Source organism: Varroa destructor, unplaced genomic scaffold (genome assembly GCF_002443255.2).
Source record: "Varroa destructor unplaced genomic scaffold, Vdes_3.0 BEIS01000002.1, whole genome shotgun sequence".
Lineage (NCBI taxonomy): Eukaryota > Metazoa > Arthropoda > Arachnida > Mesostigmata > Varroidae > Varroa > Varroa destructor.
In genome coordinates this window covers 22057556-22079440 of record NW_019211455.1, presented here as the reverse complement: position 1 = coordinate 22079440, position 21885 = coordinate 22057556, and the positions used below count along the sequence as shown (strand labels likewise).

General features: G+C 42.2%; 1 protein-coding gene and 1 long non-coding RNA gene across 5 annotated transcripts in view; one reads left to right on the top strand and one right to left on the bottom strand.

Moving 5' to 3' along the window:
* Positions 1-21885, top strand: part of Pka-C1 (Protein kinase, cAMP-dependent, catalytic subunit 1) — a 159818-nt gene that overhangs the window by 31165 nt on the left and 106768 nt on the right. The gene's annotated exons all lie outside the window — the stretch shown is intronic.
* Positions 8861-11256, bottom strand: LOC147757518 (uncharacterized). Its single transcript, XR_015321502.1, has 3 exons — positions 11173-11256; positions 9353-9455; positions 8861-9144 (listed from the first exon to the last, which is right to left on the bottom strand). It is a non-coding gene; the product is annotated as an uncharacterized LOC147757518 (long non-coding RNA).

The window sequence follows — 21885 nt, the reverse complement described above, 5'->3', positions numbered from 1 at the left end:
GGAGTCCTGTCTGTACTTAATGTCATAATTAAAATTAGCCGTATACCGTATTAGTTTATAATCGCTTCTTGTTTCTCGTCCGTAGTTCTTCCCCCCGCTAGTTCTATAAACAACAGGGCACTGAAATTAGCAGCTTGGACCACCTTTTGTCCAGTGCACTCTTTTCGGCGACGAACTTCCTGCAAGGAGTGGACTTTTTTGTTTCAATTAAAAGATTTAATAAGAGGTTTCGGCTTTAAAGCGTAGGGCCTGTGCGTTTGTACACTTCTGGGCTAGAGCGTGCAGTTGTCGAGTCAATCGAAAAAGCAGACGAAATCCATACTGCAAAATAATGAATATATTGCCATTTGCTAAGAGATCCAGACATATATATAAATTATCAATGGTCGTCTCGGCCTTTGTCGAACTCGTTCATAAAGGTCATTATGCGAAAAACATAGCCTATTTTATATATGTTTTAACACTACTTGGCCGCAGTCCGTTCAACGAACGACATTGTCTCGATTTCCGTTCTATAGCGATTCAATTAATTAAGGCTCCTTATAGGAGTATATCTTGGAAAAGCGAATTCGCGCAGCGACGGTTCCAACGGGTAGGCGTCTCTGAAACACATATTTACATCCTACAATTCGTATAGAACAAAAAAAAAATACCTATGATGTTTCAAGAGGTTATAAGAGGCACGTTTGTCTCATAGTTTGGCCGTTTGCCCTTATGCTGATGACGAAAGCACTAACGTAGGGCATAAATCGTGCCAAAATACCCCTTATAGTTAACCTTTACTGTGAATGAATGGTTCGACCTAGCTAGCGACTGTACTGCTTATCGCTCCGTTGAATTTATCTTGTTTATTGCGGTTAGTAGGTGAGGTCCTTGTGAGAATTCGAAGCATCGTCACGAAAAACGTGCTCATTGGGGTTACAACGTATTAGACTGCCGTAGTAGTCAAGCAAATTTTAGCCTGCAGGAACATGTCTCTAAAAAGTTAGTGACTATTTGGTACCATTCCCTAGGATTTCGTGCCACTGATTCCTTTTCACCTCCTATTTTGCCTAAGCCCGGCTCGGTGTTTGTACGTAGGCCTTTTTCATGGCCAAGCACCGTATATAATGTTATTGTAGCTTGGTGGCCACAGGAGTTAAGATAAATAGTGAAAGACTGTGAAATTTTGGGCATTAAAGCCACGATATTTGGGGGAAACGTAATTAACTAATATGATACCTATTGCATCGCATCGAGTACAGTAAGTTGAGCCTCCTGGTCTATGAGAGTTTACCATCTTGCATAGACGGGCCATTGACGGCGAAACTCTTGTACAAATATCGAATTAATCAACAAATGTATTGTTCCACTGTGTTCGCTGTTGGTAAGCGAATGCTGCTTGGCAAGCAGAGACGTTACTTCCAGCTGTCTTTAGTCTGATCAGGCGACTTTACAAATCTATCCTTTCTGACCATTTCGGTATCACAGGGTTTTGCCAAGTCGTTCTTCATGGGGCGTACCTTTAAGACGACGTTTAAGTTGATCGAAGATAATTATCTTCAAATGATTTAAAACCGTTTTCTAAAATACCCTTTGACGATTGATCTCTCTTGACCTATCGATCGTCACGAAATTAAATTTTGCCTTTTGTCTTCGAGCAGTCTTACAACTACAGTCAAGTAAGCACCGAGATTTCTGCAATAGCATAAAGAAGATCGATTTCCTCCTTGCTGAGATCAAACTACCTTTTTCTACTTAGCTTCGTATCAAAACAGCTCCCTAATTATAGAACACATAGTACAAGTATGGATATGAAAATCACTGCTTTCAGGAATATCGGTCCTGCCCAGAAATGAATTTGACAGAGCGCGTTGACTAAGTAAACTCTTGAAATAGCCACCTGACTCGAAACCCTTTTTCTGCAGCTCTCTTTCATTGAAACCTTTAAGAGAACGATGCGATACAAGGACTGGCTGATCTTTTGCAGAATCTAGATTCATTTCTAAGCGAAACATAGCGTGTCTGGCCACAAATCCATCGACTTAGGCATTCTTGCACGATGATATGAACGTCTCGCGGCTTATATCCGATTGATCTGAACTAAAATTGCCCTATTGAATATTTATTTTTTGCAGGTACGATACTGAACTTAGTAGGATTTTATGTAACGCTAACTTATATGGCAAATTTAAGTAAATTTCACTATTTTGTGGTTAGTTTCCAATTACTGTAGTCACGCATTGTTCGATGCTGCACTCAGATATGCGATCATGCGTAAATCGAGCCAGGTTATATATATGGAGTTCTCATAGGAATTAGTTCTCATAGGTTAGCTGATGAAGCGAGTGTGCAGAAATCATCCCAAAGCATAACAGGCTGGCATATGGTAGCAAATGGACTGACAAGAAAACTTTCGAGGGCTGGAAATGGCAATGAGGCAGGTACTGGGTAATTGTCATCTAAACATGCATCCTCGTGTCGTTTAAAAAAGTGTGCCGTTTAAAAAGTTTTCCAAGTCTGTTTTTTTCACACACACACATATCTTTCTATATATAGAAAGATAAAGCGAGAGAGTTCTTTAAATATAATGGATATAGAAATACAAGTCTTGTCATGTGATAACGATATGGCAACAACAACGTCCAGCATTCTGAAGTTGGCTTGAGACGTCCGATATGCTCTCCGATCACAACATTGTTACCTATTACGTTCTATGGTAAACATTTAGGTGCTATTAATAATTATAACACTAACTGGAAGAAATACACGTTTTTGATATGATTACAAAAAAAAAAAAAAGAAAAAACAATAACGTTCTTAATGCTATAGCATCATGATTTCTTAATTGTTATGTTTGCTAGGACGCGTTACAGTATTTGGGGCCTATATGCGTAATAGACCTGAAGACTTCAGGACGGACCGCGAACCCTTTCCTTTTAACACTGACCTGACTTTAACAATGAGAAAAGCATTAATCTATGTACAATATGATCGAAATGCGAAGATACCAAGCTAGCCTTATGGAAATTCATTAAAAATATGGAAAATCTTTTTGCAAACGCGGTTCGCTTTAAGACAGTTCGCTTGCAACTTGAACTCTCTCTGCCTCCATAGTTTTGTCCATTATTTCTTGCGATTTGAGTCGTAATGGATTCCGCCGAATCAAAACCCGGTGCAGATAAATGTATGACAGGACGCATTAGATGAGATCTGTAGCATATACTTAGCTGGGCCGTCGCTGTGAGACCTATTATAAAAAGCAAGGCCAGTTGAATGTTGATCGGGATAATTACACAGGACTGCAGGAAGGTAATCTCATGGGATCCTGATTAATCGACTTGTGCGCATACTTCTTAAAGGGTTCAGATGATTTCAACGAAAACAATGCAATCACTGTTAGTACCGGTCTATGTTCTTCAACTTTTTTGGTTTATTATACTAGTGTGGCTTTTTGACATATCATTAGAACGGCTGTTATTGTACTTTCGTATGTTATCGTCCGAAGATCTTAAAAGATAGCTGCTTATTGGCCGCTAACCTGATCTGAATAAAAAAGAATAAATAAAAGTAGAAAGTAATGGCCGTTCGTATCACCGTCGCCGTCGAGAACATCTGTTCACCACACATCGATATTCTACATAAGATCCATACTATCCAGCATAGAATCAATGAGTGCGCTTTCATCACGAAAAATATGCGCATTCGTCAAACATGCAGTATGAACATGCAGAAGAACAAGCACGAAAAGCGCGCACGGTGACAGTTCAAATCGGATCGTCCGCCAAGGACTCCGCCGTTCGTGTCCTTCTATCGCCCTCTTTGCGGCAAAAACAGCAATAGTGTGGAGGTATAAAATGCCGAAACGTTCCGTTTCGTTTCAGATACATACACCTGAATCATAGCAGCAACAGCACTAATCGAAAAGGAACGTACGTCTGGAGCTCAGGTGCGATTCCTCTCGGCATTGGAGCTATGTTTAGCCGCCGCCGTCTTCTGCTGCTGCTGCTACCTGGTCACTCACAGCGAGACAACTGGCGCCAATCAGCCGCGTAAGTAAACCGTCGGCCTGGCCGTCAGCCCCAACTGCCTGCAGCGCCAACGGCAGCAACGATATTATTCTGGCCTCGAACAGGCTAGATGCCACTGTCATGCAGATTTATTTGTATGCCATATTATGTTATGGGCAATAGTGGAGTTGGTTGACATTAGTCGGTAATGGCATCGAAGGAACCCATATGTATGTACAGCAGAAACGCTGGCAGAAAGAGCATGCGGAAATTTCGCGGGACAGTCGAGGACTGCAGGATCGGGAAATTAACTGACCGAACCCAGCTTCCGGTAACGAGGAGGAAAAGTGCGCCGGTCATTGCAGCAGGGCATGGGAGGCCGTAGGACAATGACAGAACGATTACTAGGTCGCCTCGCGATGACCTTTGTTGGACCGTCGCAGCTTTTCCTCAGTCTAACCTTTTCTGTGATCTTTTTCTTCGGGTGAAAGCTTTCTCCAGTGTCCATCTTCCGCATCAGAATCGATACGATGCCACCATAGATCGCACGGACGGTTGCAGCCGCCGCGGCGACCTTTTGCATCGCTTCGTTCGTTGGGTCTGCCATCGACGCGAGCGTCAACTCTTACAGACCGTCCTGCCGTTTCTGTCTTCACGAGCAGGAAGATGTATACGGAGAGAAGGAAATGCTAACGATACAGGATGCCATCGAATATGGCCACGAAATGGTAACTGACAGGCTGAGTAGTCGGATAGCGAATACATGCACACTTTCGTGCTTGGTTTCGTCAGCCTGTCTTCCTGTACTTCGTTCCGTTATAGCCCAGTTTTGCTTAGAATGGAAAACAGCGATGCGTCAAGAGGGCAGGGGAGAGTCGGCAATGAAAGAGATAACGTTAGGCACGTATATTAACGTTGTGTTTGCTCGAAGCCGGCAACAGCCGCTGAAAAAGTGGTTATGCAAACACATGCACTACGTGCATGCATATTAATGTATTTACATACGTTTCGATGAACCAACAGGGTAGACGAATCCAATCTCAGCAACGGGCTGCTGTATGGAGGCATTTTTCGTTTATTAATTGGCCTAGGCACACGACCACGCAGGCACAAATGGCCCCTTTTCAGTTCATAGGAATTACTGGTTTCTAGTCCCAAAGCTAGAACGTGTCATAGTATGAATTGTGTAGCCAATAATGCACAAAGCCACCAACAAAAAGGGTACTACGTCTATTGGGAGATAGAATTCTATTAATTGGCAGTTATAACAATATTGCAATACTAACTCCATAAGGTATATTCCTATTACAAGAACAAACAAATATAGTGTCACCCATTTTTTGCTAATACTCAGTTTAGAAAAGCATAGGAAGCTCGGGGGCATTTAAAATCAATCGAACAATGCTGCGGAAATTTATGTTAGTCGAGCGTAAAGAGAGAATGGCATTACATATCGATGACGGTAGGATACTGCTTGATTGAAATAAACGACTGCCACCGGTCGCACAAGAAACCGACGATAAAAAAAGATGTATATATTGAGCAAGATTATGAACTTACCAGGGAGTAAGGCTTGAAAAAATGAGCCATGACGAATAGTTGTTATAACGTTCGCTGGACTCCTTTTCGCCAAGTCCTCGTGGTCATGGTCGACGGGATAGCCATCAAATCAGCAATAGCTGCATTTGAGAGCTGCATCCTTAGAGCCGTTACTGGTTCTGTCAACTCTGTTCAAAGGGCCAGCTCCTGTGATAGTGCTTTCGAGCGTATAAGCACCCCGTAGCTGAAACCTGTCGATTTGCGCAATACGCCTATCCAGTGGGCCGTCACCGTCGTATGCACCGCATCGATATCGAAATTGGCTTTCTAAGTTTTCAATGCGTTATACCCCTGCACTCCGTCTGTGTTTAGCGTTGGCCGCCATTGTCGCCGCTACTGTTGCCATCCCTTCGCTCATCAGCACAGGTAGATACGTGGACTTACTTGTATACCTACATTTGTGTACAGGGTGTTCCGAAAACCATAAACACAGTTTGGATGATCAAGACTTTAGTCTTTTTTTACACATATTTAGCAATTGATTCGCACAAGAATCTACATTAACTCTATGATTTTTTCTTTTACCGCGTACGCTTAAAGTTATGAATGTTTTGGTAGTGATAACGGCAGGCTATTCACTCACAAACCTCAATAAACACATGGCGCATTGTTGCCCACTTGCGGCCTTTTAAGCGTTACAGTGTTGTAGGCTTTCTGCTGAAAGCCTAGAGAGTCCTCACACATGAACATTTATCAGCGTCAAGTTTAAAGAACAGACAGGGCATTCTATGGAATCTGTTTGCCCAACACGTCCCCTTGGAAAGTTTCTCATGAAGGTATGCTCTTGCATCATGGCGATAGTTTTTTGCAGGTATGATTTATGATGTTCTCCACAGTCCGCCGGCATGGCGGCAAAACAGATTCGTACTGTAATTAATTAGTACCAGCTGTAAAAAAAATGTCCAGTTAATTTTTTGCTTCCTGGCAAACCTATAAATTTGCCGTTACCGAGTAGGGGCAATTAAGCCGATCATTTATGTCATTCGATTTGAATGTAACTTCATTACTCCGAACAACCTCATAGGCACTTTAGTTACTGGTACCAAGTTTTACAGATCCTTTACTTTAACTTACAAATGCTGTTTTTGGCTCCTAAGGCTTGTTGACATTCTTAGTCGTCCGGAAGATTATCTGTGAGCATCCTAAACAGCCCCATTGTTTCAAAATGATCTTTTACTCAATCATTTGTGAGTCGCATAGACCCGCCTGCAGTTTTCCGTGATAGCGCCTTTGTATTTCTGCAGCATTTTTACATTTCTAATGGCAGTTCAAAAATTATCTTTGCTTTAAAGTTAATATTGGCCCGCTAAATATTTCGCACTAAATACAACTTAAAAAGAGGGAACAAACAAAAAATTATGACCTGTAAGACAATGCATACATTTTTTGGGATATCCTTCGTGTTGTTTTCACAGAGGGGCTGACAACTGGAAGCGATGGTCGCGACAGTGAGTTGCAATTAGCTGACGACCTTAATGACGTTTCGAACGTTTTGAAGTACGCCTCAAGCATTTTTCCTCTCTAGTTAGAATTTTACCGTTTTATGCATATTCTGCCGGGCGTCGAGCGGACATCTCTATGTTTCTTCTTCTCTAGCTGTCTTTTGAATTCACCTCCTGTGATCTCTTTTTCCTGCTGCAGCACGTCCTCAGAACGTAGCTGAGACTGGGGTCTGGAGCGCCATAGGACTCATCATTTGAGGACTGGCTTCATAGCGTTTCTCGTTGTTGTTTACTTACTTGGTTGCTAGTCGAGTGCGTTGGCATACTGGGTCGGCGAGAGACTCGTCTCGATGATTTATCTAGTTGTCCAGCACAGCCTTCGGCCAGCGTTGTCGCTAGTCAAGAGCTTTCGAAGCTCGGCAGTTCATCCAAAGTAAATATTATTATAGGCATTCTTTGCCAAAGGACGCGTTCAGAGATGAGCTAACGCTGTCGGACGGCAGATGGCGACTCAGAGCTTGAGAGCAAAAAGCGCTTGGATCACATTTCCGCCTACACACGATGAAACGATGCGACCCGTTTCTATCCATGTAGCTGTGCTGGATTATATATATAGCGGGGATACACTCTATGGTAGATATATGTTCGTTAGGAGACATAAAGTCAACGTGAGCTTATGCAATTATTGTGCACTCCATTCGGGCACATTTGATCACGCGCTATCAAAAATAAAAAACGTGAAAATATCTTGTTGCAACTTAGACAAATTAACTGAGGTGATCCATCTGTGATATCAGAGCAATGAAAAATGAAATCGACGTACCTCGTCAAAAAGCTGATTTTCATTAGCGTAGGATAGGCACTCGTCCACTCTGCTAGCAAATGCAACGATTCGACCAGCGTATTTTTATACATGTTTATACGGGTTTGCTGATTCCCCATGATCTTCAAAGCCAGGTACATCAACTGAGTCAAGCGACCGAGGCCACACAGTTGGCATCAACAGCGAGTCTCACAGCTGTGAAGATCATATTGTTGGCCGATGTTATTGGACTCGCAAGTTTCCTCAAGAGACTCAGGGCGACTGCGAGTCCAAGAGCCCACTGGCTGAGTCTTTAAGGTTCGTTGTCGCTCGACCAAAAAATATATCACGCTTCTATGTTGATTTGAACATGTGAGGCTACTATGTGGACATGTAGGCCCTCATCATCTCAGGCCAGGTCTGCCTCTGTATACCTTAACAACATATATTTTACTGTTTGAGACTGTTCATTGTTGATTCGCATCAAAGCAGTACGTGCTACGAAGTCAGCTCTGCGTCTTCGTTGGGAATCTAGCATAAATAAATAAGAACTCATATAGGGATGCACGCGTTCTGCCTGTACCTGAATGAATCTTCCTTTATTGAGGTTTAACTGGGCGACCATAATGGTATGGCATCAATGCGAATTCGTGCCGATAACCCTCGCTACGCTACCCTCAATATTAGCGAATTCAACTTTGATTTTGCAAAACATTTTTTATTCCCACTCTCTAGAAGATATTTTCCATTGAAAAAAAAGATTAACAGACTTAAATGAGATAGCTCGTTAAATCACTGATGAGGAAAGTGTCCTCACAGAGTGCTGACTGGCTGGATAGAACAATTCACTATGTACACGCTGTATGGGCTCGCATATATATTGTCATTGCTAAGCTGCTTATTACGGAGCTGGTTACAACACGAACAGTACGTCTATTTAATCAGGTTTAGGGCACATGACCGTATAAAGATGACACCCAATGATTGATCACGTTCTACACAAAGCATTGATGGCGTACAAAACCCTATCAAAAGCATACCATATAATAAGCAAACACAACATCACTCACATCAAAGTGTGCCTTGCTAATTGCGAAAGGTTATATCTTACCTATCACTCACTGACAAGGCTCGCTTTACATAGCCTACCTCTGGTGAACCTTAAAATTCATTGAAAACTGGTCCGTTTTTCACCGCTGGCTTCCATCTCCTATTGGCTTTACCTCATCCGCTATGTAAATGTGAATCCTCGTTGAGAGAACGCCGAAATCCTTCGTTTATTCGCGAAGCTTCATTTTTGTCTTCGTTTTACCTATTGAGGGATCTATAGGTAAGTTCAAAATGCTATTTCTCTATTGTGCAATAATAATACGTCAACTGCACTATCGCCAGTTCTCTATGTCGAACCGTTACAACTGTACCACTATCATGTCGTCAACAACAGCTGTGAACAATGTGTATGTATTGATGTATTATTATAATATCTCGGTACTCTACTAGGTGTGTCATCTAAGGCTTACAATGAATTGTCCAACCAATTATTAACGGCAACGTATCGTTCGATGGGCAGGGCAAAATGCAGGACCGGCTTCACCTTACTCTCCGCTAGTACAGTTTACCGACCTGCAGATACCATAACAATACCGATTTCCATTAGTAGATACCCTAACATGTGACACATTGATCCTTGTAACTGAGTGGCCCAGCCAGCCTGTAGCCCGTTGGGTCCATCTAATGATCAACCTACTGCTGCTGTTGCCCCCCTCCTCTCCTCTTGACGGGCCTAGAGCTATAGACCACAGAAAGGTATGGCGCTCTTTTTTTGTTTTATGTGGCGCAGGTAAAGCTCTGCGAACATAGGTAGCGGTGCCAATGGCAGGAAAAGCGATCGAAATACTGACGCTCCGCCAACACCCGCCGACGAATCCGTCGGTTTTGGGTCTATGCAACTTTTCGGTGTTCCCCTACCAGCTGCCTGTCCGCAAAAACAAGTCCCACACACGAAGTCGTTGCAGCCCAATCCGGCCATATATTTTCTTTCTTATTTCTGTCGTCCTCCCTTTCCCTCAATTTGGTTCTTCTCTCTTTTCACTCTATCTCTGCGTCCCGTTTTGTGTCATGTAGTGGCAGCGTTGGAGCATAAACGAGCCCCTCGAGACGTTAGTGGACCGGCCATCTGCCTGTCTGCTGACGATGACAGTGAGACATATCGACCGTGTTTCCCTTTAGAAACGGCAGCAGAAACTCTATCGTCGGCTTCACTTGTGCGATTACTGTGCCCTTGTTACTGGTAGCTATTAGTGGGCTCTACAAGGACTACAAGGCGCTATTAGTGAGACTAGGTGCTGGCATCCGCCAGGTACGTTTGACCCATGTGGGTGCCACCGCTTTGTTATTTGACCGGATACCGGCACAAACTAAGAGGACTCGTAACTACCCGCCTGCACGCTGGTTTTTTGCTTCCGCACATGTTCACCTCAGCATTTCAGCGTGTGAATCACGTTTAATGACAGTGGTTAGAGTTGGCAGGTTTCGGATCCAACGGGATTGGTTTCCCTTGACATAATGGCACGGCAAGGTGCCGAACGACTCAAGCTGCCCATTTGCTCATTATATGTACCGTAAGTCAGCAGAGCTGAGGCGGACATCCTCCGTGGAAGATCAGTAGAGAAAATCTTGAATTGAGAACACTTCTGTCCTCCATGTAGCCCGCTTAAACTCTCCTTTTTACCTGTTGATAAAATCTCCTTTCATGACCGTCGCTGTAAAATCAATAAGTTCTTTGCTATGTTACTTAGTAACTTAGCTTCGAACAGTTTTCCTATCATTTCAAGTAGAGTCATTTATTTGTTACAGAAATACCACAGTAAACCTTAGATTTTATCTATTTCTAAATAAACCTGCTGTCCGATTACATTGGGATCGTTAAAATTTGTCGTGTACCTAGGCTGTAGAAGCTTGATACCTTTAGTTAAAAATTCTACTGATTTAGCTCAGTAGGTCCTGCACTGAATTAATTCATTGCTCTTATAGAGGTTGTCGTCTCGATGTTTGAATACAATTTATCAACGTTAGGCGCAAACTTTTACCTCGTTTCTACCTTTGCTCACTCCATAAAGACAAGCAAAAAATTTTCTTATATCCTTTATATATATATTTTTTCTGCACTGCCGCCACTCCGATAGTTATTAGAAAGCGTTATCTATTGTAAGCAAGCTAAAACGCTGAAGACGGGCCTGTACGTATTCGTACTGTAGATTCACGATGAAAGGTCTATTTGCTTCTCTGTCTACCCTTTGTCTCTATACGTAATCAAAAGGATGTTATCGCAATTGCTTACCATCATAGCGTTTTAAGGCCTCCTATACTTGCGTTCTGCTTCTGGGACGAAGTGTTTTGGCTTGTTGCCTCGCAGAACTCTGCGTGCATTTCATGCATAAGATCTCCTATTATCATGAATAATTACATACAACAGAGACAATGATGAGCGTAAGAGAAAACTGAGTATAAATATTTTACGTGCAGAAATCATGATACCTCTCGCTGTTGTTGAACGATTTTAGAAGCATTTGTCAAAGGATTTGCCCATTTGCCTTGTTAATTTAATCGAAATTTTTCATCTACATACATAGCGTGGTAATTTATTCTGGTAAACAGTAAAGAGATATGTTAAAATGTCTTCCACTAATGTTATAGCTGTTACTCGGTATTATTTTAATGGGGCTTATAGCTTAGGGTCTTTTACTAAATAAATCCTTTATTATCCGATGATAAACGATCCTCGACGCCAACGCCCCCTTTGAAATGTCTGATTTTGCAAGGGTGACCCGCTGACGTTGCGAACTAGAGGGCGCTCTAAGATGAGCAATATCCATTGTGTTAGTTCCAATAAGCGGTAGTTCAATGAGTCTCGATGTTCCATTCATTCATGTGGCCATAGTCGTTGATTGAACTGGACAGCTCAAGGAAGGCCATGCACTTTCTATCACTTTTATCAACGAGGCAAAAGTGGCGGCCTAAAGACATATACGATTAGCAAGAATTGAAATTATGAAAACAAGAGTCTCGATTTGCCTCCCTTTTGCTAAAATTCCTTCACTAAAGGTCAGGTGCTTTGATCTCACTTCCTCCACCTTTGATACTTATAGTAAATCTGCTTTTAACGTCAATTAAGTGCATAACTAAGACTTTACATGGCAAAAGTTTATGTTGCCAGTAACTATTTGGGACGTATATAGGTAGCAACGGGCGGAAATTGAAAACTAGTCTATTTCAGGAGTACCAAATGCTCGGTCTCACCAATCCACATGTGTTGCGCAAAGTGGGGGTTAGGATTTATTAAGTAGTTCTATTGAGTCCTATGAAGAAGGACTGAGTGTTCCGTTTTTGCCCAACGGTGGCAGCAGCAGTAGCGGCAGAAAGTGCAACTTCTGGTGGTATCGAACACCTGAATGCGTCAAAATATCTGATTCCCTATGAACCTAATGAGGAAAACCACGACGTAGGACAGGTGTGATGTCAGCGACTCCAATGACTTAGGTCACAATTTACGCGAGTGGCTAACTAAACACAATCGGTAGAGGTTTTTTCAACAGATGCTTCTCATAGAGATTTACTATTAAAAGTAAAGCTATCTCTATTGCGGACACTGATAACGAGCTCTGCTATTTCACATGGATAGAAAATTATTTAGGTGCAATTTGAAGGCGTAATTGCACCTCGCTTGTTAGGTAGAGCTGCTTTATTGATCTTAAAAATGCAACGCAAGCACAATGTTCGGCCTTAGGAGCTTTGAGATTCAAATCGCAGTATTTAATTATATAGGAAATTGTGTACCTAAAAAGCTTAGCGATACAGCCGTAAATACGATTTAGGATCTGTTACTACTCTATAGATTTCGGTAAATTTCGGTACTAACTACAAAAAACATGCATATCCTATTGGTTTGTCATCGCGTACAATGTCAAAGAGGCAAGCACTTGTGGCTTAAAAAACTAACATGCCAGTAATAGAAACTATAAACGTAAACTAACGGAGACGATATTGTGTGTCCGTCTCAGGAATAGAATACGTTACGGTGCTAAATGACGTATACTTGCCAATTAAAACCACTATTAAATTTATCAATGATCCCATCGAGGCTAGCTTAGAAATATTCAAGTACCATCTGCATACGAAACAATGATGGAGCATTGGCAGGGACCGAATACTGATTTATAAAAACTGAGAAACGGTTAAGTCTTAGGAGATTGCCCTGTGGATCTTCTTCTAATCGAGAAGTGAGCTAAGGGGAGCTACTGATGTGTTAATTCGTGTGCCTATTTGGATTACCAGCGGAATTATATGCTCTCGATTTTTCTTCGCAATACGGTGGAACTTGCAGATTCAAAAGGTTTCCTAAAGTCAATTCTAGCCTGCGCTTATGGCCTGGCAAAGAAGGTCTAGAAATTGAAATCAATACCATACCACATCGTTGATGATATCCACTATGTTAAATTTCAATTACGAAGGCACCCTTTCAACAATCCTATTGGGAACAGTGAACAAAACGACTGATCAGTTTAATTGTTAATTATATTATTATTATGTTGTCTTTATAGATTGTTCTTATGTATGCAGCTTTACTTGTTCAGCGTCATTCGGCTATCCGGACATAACTTGCCTGATAGAGATATATATATATACATATGTTTATATTTGTTGTTTTCTGTATCATAGACAGTGTCGATAAAAACAACAAACATAATATACTATATCGTAGATTTGGCAGAGTATTAGAGAATATACATTGTTTGATATACGGGTGCTGTAGCGATCGATTGCGGTCAGCCGTAGCTACGGACGATAAGAGGTACTATGTAACCTAATGTAAGGCTTACCTATATTGTTATTACTATTACAATTATCATATGTATGTGGGTGGTGGCCATGCTAAGCTCTAACGAAATGAAAGCTTTCACAAGTTGAGTGTTTACCCGGTTCGGCACTTAAGAACTCATTTCGATGTTTGTATCACGCGAAACGATCAAACACGGGTAGGAATTATATAGCCGTCGATTGTCATTAATTGATTTTGTACCATTCCAATTAGCTTGCAATCGATCATAAGGCCTCAACTATTGCGACAGGTCCCATATTTTGCCTGCGCGAGAATAACGTGAAAATGAAAGGGCAAACCACTCGAAAAAAGCAATCTTTTTTTGACAGGTTGCCATATTTTAAATAGTATTTTCAACCGGCGTGATGGTTTATTCTCACTTTTCCTTTCTTATTAACCGCAGAATAAATCATCAGAAACTGCTTGATTTCGTTATAACTCTCTTCCTTTCAGCTTTCTCTATTGATATTAAAGCGTGCGCACACCGTCAAGGTAGTCGTTCTGTCGTCATAAATCCTTTTTCCCTCCATAGCCGTCCATAGAGCCGTCTCACCATATCCTTTGGAGACCCATCCACGGGTCTCGGGCATTTTACTCGAGGTGTCAGCTTCGGCGCGTTTAGTCCTGTTCCGTGGGCCCAAAGGTTGTCTTGGCCAGGGTTGACCTAGATGACCTTTCTTGTTTAATTATAGCGGATAAGGCTTTGTAACAAGCACTTGTCTTGCAAAATTTTATCTCTAATAATTGAAAGGCAAGAGTTCTACTATTAGACACTGACGTCAAACAGGCCTACGTTGTAGAGCCGTTTAACGCAAAATGGCCCCCATCCTTCTCATCTGATTGCTTTTGAAAGCGTACAGCTAATTCCCTATAGATGCAGTAAGTTCTGGTATGTTCTTATAACTGAATAGGTTATTACTGCTCACTCTACCGTAACTTAAAAACGAAAAGTGCCGTAACACCGCCAAGAGATCATTATGAGCTGCGAATGGGAAACCGTTAGGAGGTCGGTTGTTCTTGCACTGCTCAGATTTGAAGCTCAGTGTTTAGTCAGAAAGTAAGAACAGAATCATACCCAGAATGCGCTTCTGTAGGAGGTCTGATTTTGTAAATCAATAGACCTATGGCATATGTATATAGAGGGTACCTAGATTGGTGAAAACTTTGATGAGTCGTTTGTCGTAATGGTCATGCGTTCATTTGCCACACGAAGAACACTTCTTTTCTTCTACTACACAAAGGAAACTTACCATAGCAAACCACAATATGTCGTGTCGAAACTTGAGCGAGAATTAGCTACTGCTCAATTTGCAGGCGCTGGACGAACCCCTGGCGAGTTTACAAATTTCCTGGAAAAACCCGAATGGACAATGTGTCGCGTCGTAAATAAGTATGCGGCTGCAGAGGAAGCAAAAGCAGGCTTTAACACAGCGCAATGGATTTTCCACGATGCAGAAAAAATAGTGCGGGCTTCAGAATTAATCGTTGCCATCCAAAGATGGGTTTCTAGTGATGCTTCTGTTTCAATCAAGATATTAGCGAAGAAATTTGATGTGAGTGCGCGGACTATGTTACGGATTGTTCATAAAGATCTCAGGTACACATTACATACCATAAGAGTCAGGTAGATGCTCTCCGATGAGAATCAAGCCGAGAGTTTTCCCAGTGTTATTTGCCACTCAATTCTCTCGAGAGCGAAGCAGCAATGGATAGGTCATGCTAGCATATTTCGAAAGGACCGAACACCTCACTAAAAGAATTTATCTGTATGCTTTTCAAACACCTGTGCAAGCCGGTATGGTTGAAGTATCTGAAGGAAGACGGTCTAGGGGTTCACACAAGTTGATTCGTGCAGGGTTGGCTGCTTAAAAATACAAGCATGATCTGGGACGGGCACATACCAGCGCTGAACAGCCCAGGTTAGCGCTCATTGGATTTACGAAGTATTATTGATTGAGAGCCCACACATCTCCATATAAGAACCCTGGCTCGCTTACTGGTGCCTTCATCGAGAAAGCATTTACAGAATTGCAAACGAAATATTTAAAACAAACCCGTGAGCGGCTTAGAACCCGAACTAAACGTGTATTTGCGATGCATGGTGGTTGTATCGACACAACAGGGCCGCCAGGGGGCGCTGCTTCTCGCACGAAATATATCTTTTTTTTTTTATTTAGCTACAGCCTTAGAAGCAATTTAGCCGCGCTCTAGTAAACAGAAATATATACATATATATATATATATATATATATATATATATTAGCCATTTTATCCGAAGATGGAAAATAACATTTTCGCCATAAAACTTGGTGAAAGGTTTCATTTTTATGTAAACTGTCATAGATCTAAAATCATCTGATTCAATCTCAACTGTACTTGTTGCCTGTTGAATTGTTTAGTATTGCGTGTGTAGCATGGCGTTTTCTATAGCATTTTAAAAATAAGTCTAGTAAAAACAAGCCTAGTCCTATAGACATCGATTTATTGCTGTTCTACTGCATCGATTTCGCTTCTGGAGACGCAAAATTTTATGATTTCTGCAAAATTTCTGATAAACTATAGCTTATACATTTTAGAGGTAAGAAATGTACAAGTGACTATCTTTTGAATTATTCATAAAGATCTGCAGCCTATGGGCGATATGGAATGGAGGATACTCATTAAAGTTTGTACGTTTTCACACTAAATAAAAAAGCAGACCCGCGACCTTTGCACCGTGGTGATCTCATCTCTGCAAGTACCTCTAACATCAGGACTGCTACTACGCTATCGAAATTCCTCCGAAAACCATTTTCAAGTAAAGGACGCATCTACCAAAGAAAAATCTGCTTTAGATAGGACAACTCTCAAATGCCGCTATTTCTTTGAAAGATATTTACTTGGTTATTTTATTTAGTAAATAATTAACCTATAAGCGCTTCCTTGTTGTTCGATCGTTCGGAATCCAATTTATTAGCTATTGTACAGTACAAAAGCTAGAACATTGGCCTATTCGAGGTACAATTAGCGAACATCTGATTTCATGGGCTGGACGTCTCCATGGGCTGTTCTTGAAGAGATACTCAAGCTCAGTAAGAGTCTGCTAGCTATTTAGGGTGACACAATAGACAAGTGAAGTTAATTTATTCGTATAAGTTAAAATAACTGCTCAGCTAACACAGCGTAATGCAATCGAAGGTCTTTAATGTATTTTGATCATACTGTCACTGCAGGCCACACAGGTCTTTTTTTTTGAGGTTAAGGGCAAATGCATTATGCAGACCGGACATCATTGACTGTGCTTTGTCCCTGCTATGCACATACCTTGCCACAGCGTGACCAAAGTATAACTTCTCAGTAATGGCCTGTTTAGTAAGTATTGATGTAATGGACCTTTATTGCCGGCGAAAATGCCTTTGCTTTCTGATTCGGTGCGCGCCACAGTCCACGCGTATTTTTGTGAGCGTGTGTTTGACACGCTCTCCTCCATTATGATTTTGTAAGACTGACTGATCGGCCGGTTGCCAATACAACATGTGCATTGTATATGAAGCTTGGGAAAGAAAGATAGACAGAGTTGCTTGGACCCGCCTAGTTTGCTTCTCATGTGGTCCGAATTATGTTCCGTTCGATGTTGTTAAAGGCACGCGCATTCCTTAGCACTGCCGTGACCTGGTAGCAACCACTTCGTAGCGTCATCATTGTGTTAATCACTTGTGTCCTTCGGCAGGCTGAAAATTTTTTTGGCGGAGCACCATAGAAATGGTTCAGCTTATAATAGTAATGCTGATAATGAATGAACTGTAATAGTCGAATCAGGTTGAAAATTCAACGCCGCTACCTCTTCTCTTCTTTCTTCACATTTGGATGACAGTGAATACCAATATCAATAACGGTAGGCCTAACACTTTCGTCTGATCCGCCGCTTGCTTGCGTGGCTGGTCGAGAGGGCTCTGAGGTCACGCCCAACGGTCATGCGCCATCGAAACTGGGCTATTCGTACTTGACATACGTAGATTACTCGCCTGACGCATGCCCAACAAACATGATTAAACCCAGAAAATGAGAGAAAAACATAGGAGTTTCTCTTGCCTAAAGCAACCGGCCGATTTAGTAAGTTTGCCTCCTTGTTGCCCCGTTTGTTCCATGTGCTAGCCATACCCATAGACGCACATTCTAAAACAGATAGATAAACCAGTCGTAGACATCCCATCGTCGTCATTACCCATTCCGGTATGTGCTTGTTATGCGCATCCAGACTCGTATGCTATTAAGGTAATGAAGAATGGTAATGGGCCGACGTGTTTCATGCGCACCGATTTTTTCGTTCATTCCTTTTCCGGATGTCAATCGAAGGAAGGTTCGTTCCAACGAAACATCCAAATGGCCAAAAACGGCGCTAGCTCGTTGGGTCATCATCCGATGGGAGTAAGTCCCCGCCGCCCGTCGCCCACGACGATTCTCATAGATTCGATGACGCACTGTACCATGTTGCATGTGCCGTGTGTTCCCGTCTAAAAGCGTCTATGAAATGGAATACAGCAAAGGCGGACGGGTGAGGGAACAAAAGTTCGTGCTTTCGTTTTGCGTTGCGTTCCATTTGCTGGCGGTACAATTATCGGACGAGTGTCTTGCCTAGATGGGCGAGGCAGCCGAACTGTGGCAGCTAGAAGTCTGATGGTCTGCACATAATTTGTGCATGGTTTGTGTAGGAGAGCGTATTCCTTTCAAAAGAACGCCGCCTCGCATCTCCGTCGACGTCGATGATGTCGCCGTTTTTGTCAATCTTTTGGACGTTACCATACGGAACAGACAATATTAAAAGCGGGGAAAAATTTCTTCTTTCTTTGAGTTTCCGTTTCGCCCAGACGGCCAACCGTCGCTGAGTGCCGCGTAAGAAAAGTTATATACTTAAGCGAAGCCGAGCTTTAGCCGCAGTGTAAAATAGTGTTTTGTCGTGTTTAGGCAAGCACGTCTAAAGAACGTTAACGTCTTTGCTACGCACAGCTCGTTTGTAGTCTATATCTATGTGTGTGTGTGTATTTGTTGAAATCGGCAAAAAAATTTGCTCGAAGTGACAACCAACAGCAAAGCGACGAGATGATGTACTTAAAGATCGAACGTGGAATTGGTCATTGGTTCGCGGTTCATTCTCATAAATCATTTCTTTTCAGCTATTTATTTATAACACTGCTTTTATCGTTGTTTGAGTTTGCGAGCCAGCCGGCACTAGCCTTTAAGATGTCGGACTACAAGGAGAAAATGGAGAAGTACGTTCTCGGCTATAAACTTCTCAAACATCTCGAGCCAAAGCACACGTACGTTCATTGGGAGGCACCGGAACAGTTCCCGCCAGTTGTGCTGCCGGCACAGGTCGTTTCTCCGAATCATCCTCTACTTCACTCGGTGCAACCTCTCCATATACGGCAGCCTGTGCCTGCGCCTGTACACGTTCTGCCTCCAGGCCCGGCTGTTGCGCACGCCGCGTTGCCACGACCCCCAGCGATGATCCTACCCTCGCCGACGCCAGCTCACGTTCACATTGACCGTCAAGACCACGGCCATATTGTCGTGCAAGGAGCTCCCAGCGGTGCCAACGGGAGGGTCAAATGTCCTTACGAAGTTTACAGAATTAAACAACTTTGAGGGTAACACAAGCTGTAAAGGTATTAGTAGGAGAACGAAAAAGGAAATCGGTTAAAACAATTCACTGAAACTATATGGGCCAATACCCAACTCCGACTAGTGTTGCGTCCCAACAGATGATTTACAGAGCAAAGCTGTTAGACCCGATGCTGCTGTCCGATGGACGATGACATGCGAAACAGAGGGAACGCCTTGAAGGTTTCGGTATAACATGATTTCAGCGTTCACCTTCAGTACGTATTACCAGGCCATGCAGTCGGGCTTTGTTGCAGCTACGTATACTACCGTAGTTGCAGAGTCGGCGCTGCACTGCAGGCTTAATTAAAGCGTAGCAATCAATCACGCACTTTCGTTTAGAAGTCAAAAATGTTTCTCCGATTCAACTAACTATTTCAAGTCTGTTGCGCTATGCTGGTCGCATACTTCGGAATAAAGAAATACAAAAATGCACACTTTTTCTTCTTTTTTATTTTTTAACACAGTACTATGCGGATAACGCAGCTGCTGTTGCTCGTGTAATCTGTACTCTAGCGGGACGTCAATTAACGTAACGAAAAACATAAAGGTTGCTAGATTGACGATTTTGCTGTGGCAAGTGATACTGAGAGAGCAGACAGGTTTTTAAAAATTGTCTGCTCCCTGTCTACCGAATACTCGTAATATGTGCTAGGAGGAAACTATCGCCATAACGTCCCTATTCCAGCTAAGAGATTTCTATTATCCATCTCCTTCTATTATCATTTCTTTAGAAAAAATTAGGAGATTCATGCTCATAGAATGTCTCAATAGCTACGTCCAAACACGCCTTTAGGTCATATAATGAGCATAGATATGAAACTTAAGTTCAAGACACAAAGTCACAAAAAAATACGCGTTAGATAGAACGCTAATAGGTTTAGTAATTTATTGATTTACCTATCGATTACTATGCATGATACGTCGACAGTGCTACGGGATGCTGGCGGAGATCGACATACTGGGTCAGGGAGACGGTTTTAAAGAAAAAAAAAACGGAAGTGTATGTATGTACTCGTTAATAACGCATCTCACAATGCTCTCTGCATATCTGTATTATTACTCTTGTACACGAATAAAAAATTTTATATTTACTACTCATTCTGCAACTATTCACACATGTTCTATTTTTTGACGTCAACAAATTGCATCCGGGATATATATGTATATATCAAGTTTGTTTAATTCCTCATTGTTAGTTACACCAGAAGCGTTCCAAGAAGAAAGCATCGGTGGCCACTTTCTAGTATGTATTATATATTTCTCACAATAATACTGCGAATATGTCTGAGATGTTCTATGGCCTAAATACATACGTCGCCATAGGATATCACTCAGGCCAGATTAATATAGAGGCGTTGTATATCCGGTGACTGACAGCAGCGTTTGCAGATCGATGTTAGGGCTGACTAGTTAGAAGCTAGCAGCAGTTAACTGCTCCTTCTCGAAATCAGAAAAAGTAGGGTTTTTCAACCGCTATAATATGTTTTTTATTACTAAAACAGATACGTATGTGCAGAGTTAAACATGGAAGTGAAGTCTTCTTTTGTTTTCTCTTCATTATATGTTTCTCTTCGCTAGAAAATCTTGCGCTTAAAACCAGTAGCTGAATGGCTCCATTGAATCTGTCTGGTCGGCCAAGCAACTGTGTGGATAGATAGAATAGAGTGCTGCACAGCTTGCTTGCGGGCTTGCAGGGGTTTCTAGTAGTCTGCGCACTTGTCTGCTAGCCAGAGAAATCTTCCTCCTGTTCATTCACTTTCGTAGGATTTGGCCGCAGCCTAAGGACTTGTTTGGCCTGTCTTCCATCACTGTATTGATCATTAGATCGTTCTATGTGGTCGTGGTTGCCGTGGTTCATGGGGTACGTAGAGAAAGTATAAAGATTGCTTGATTCCTCCGCTTTTCGATTGAACCTAATATTGTCCGCGCTTGTCGAACTAGTCGAGGCTAGCTCGGCAGCAAATTGTCACCACCTGCAGAAAAAGTCAAAACTGACTTACAGACTTGAGCCTGAGAGCCTTGGAGAGCACTAACCAGGGCCCCTGTAGTTCTCGTACCTGCCTGAGTGGTGACGATACGCTTTTCCATTGCTTGTACTGCATGAAAAGACCATATTTACTTGCCCCCGGAGTCGCTTTAAAGGACTCAGAAAAGATCCGTCGGCTTTACGGAGGGTAGAAGAGACACAGAGAGAACGATCGTAAGAATAAGAAAAGCTGCGAGATATTGGAAGAACTGACTAACGAAAAGACTCCCGTAGACCAATAGCCAAGGTTGATACACAACCACTACAGTCTTATCATCCTTGAATATCAGTCCAAGCTTTCTTCGTAAAACTTGGCTGAGCAGAGCAGACTTCCTTTGCTTCGGACGTCCGCTCCTGTTCCAGGCAAGCCAAACATCTTGCGTAACGTATGTTGTTCATCAATGATGATAACACTGCACACACATGTAGAAGGCATATAAGTAAACTTAGGTTTACGGCGCGTGATTACAACTACTGGAGATAGGTAGGCCTAATCTTATTTCTAT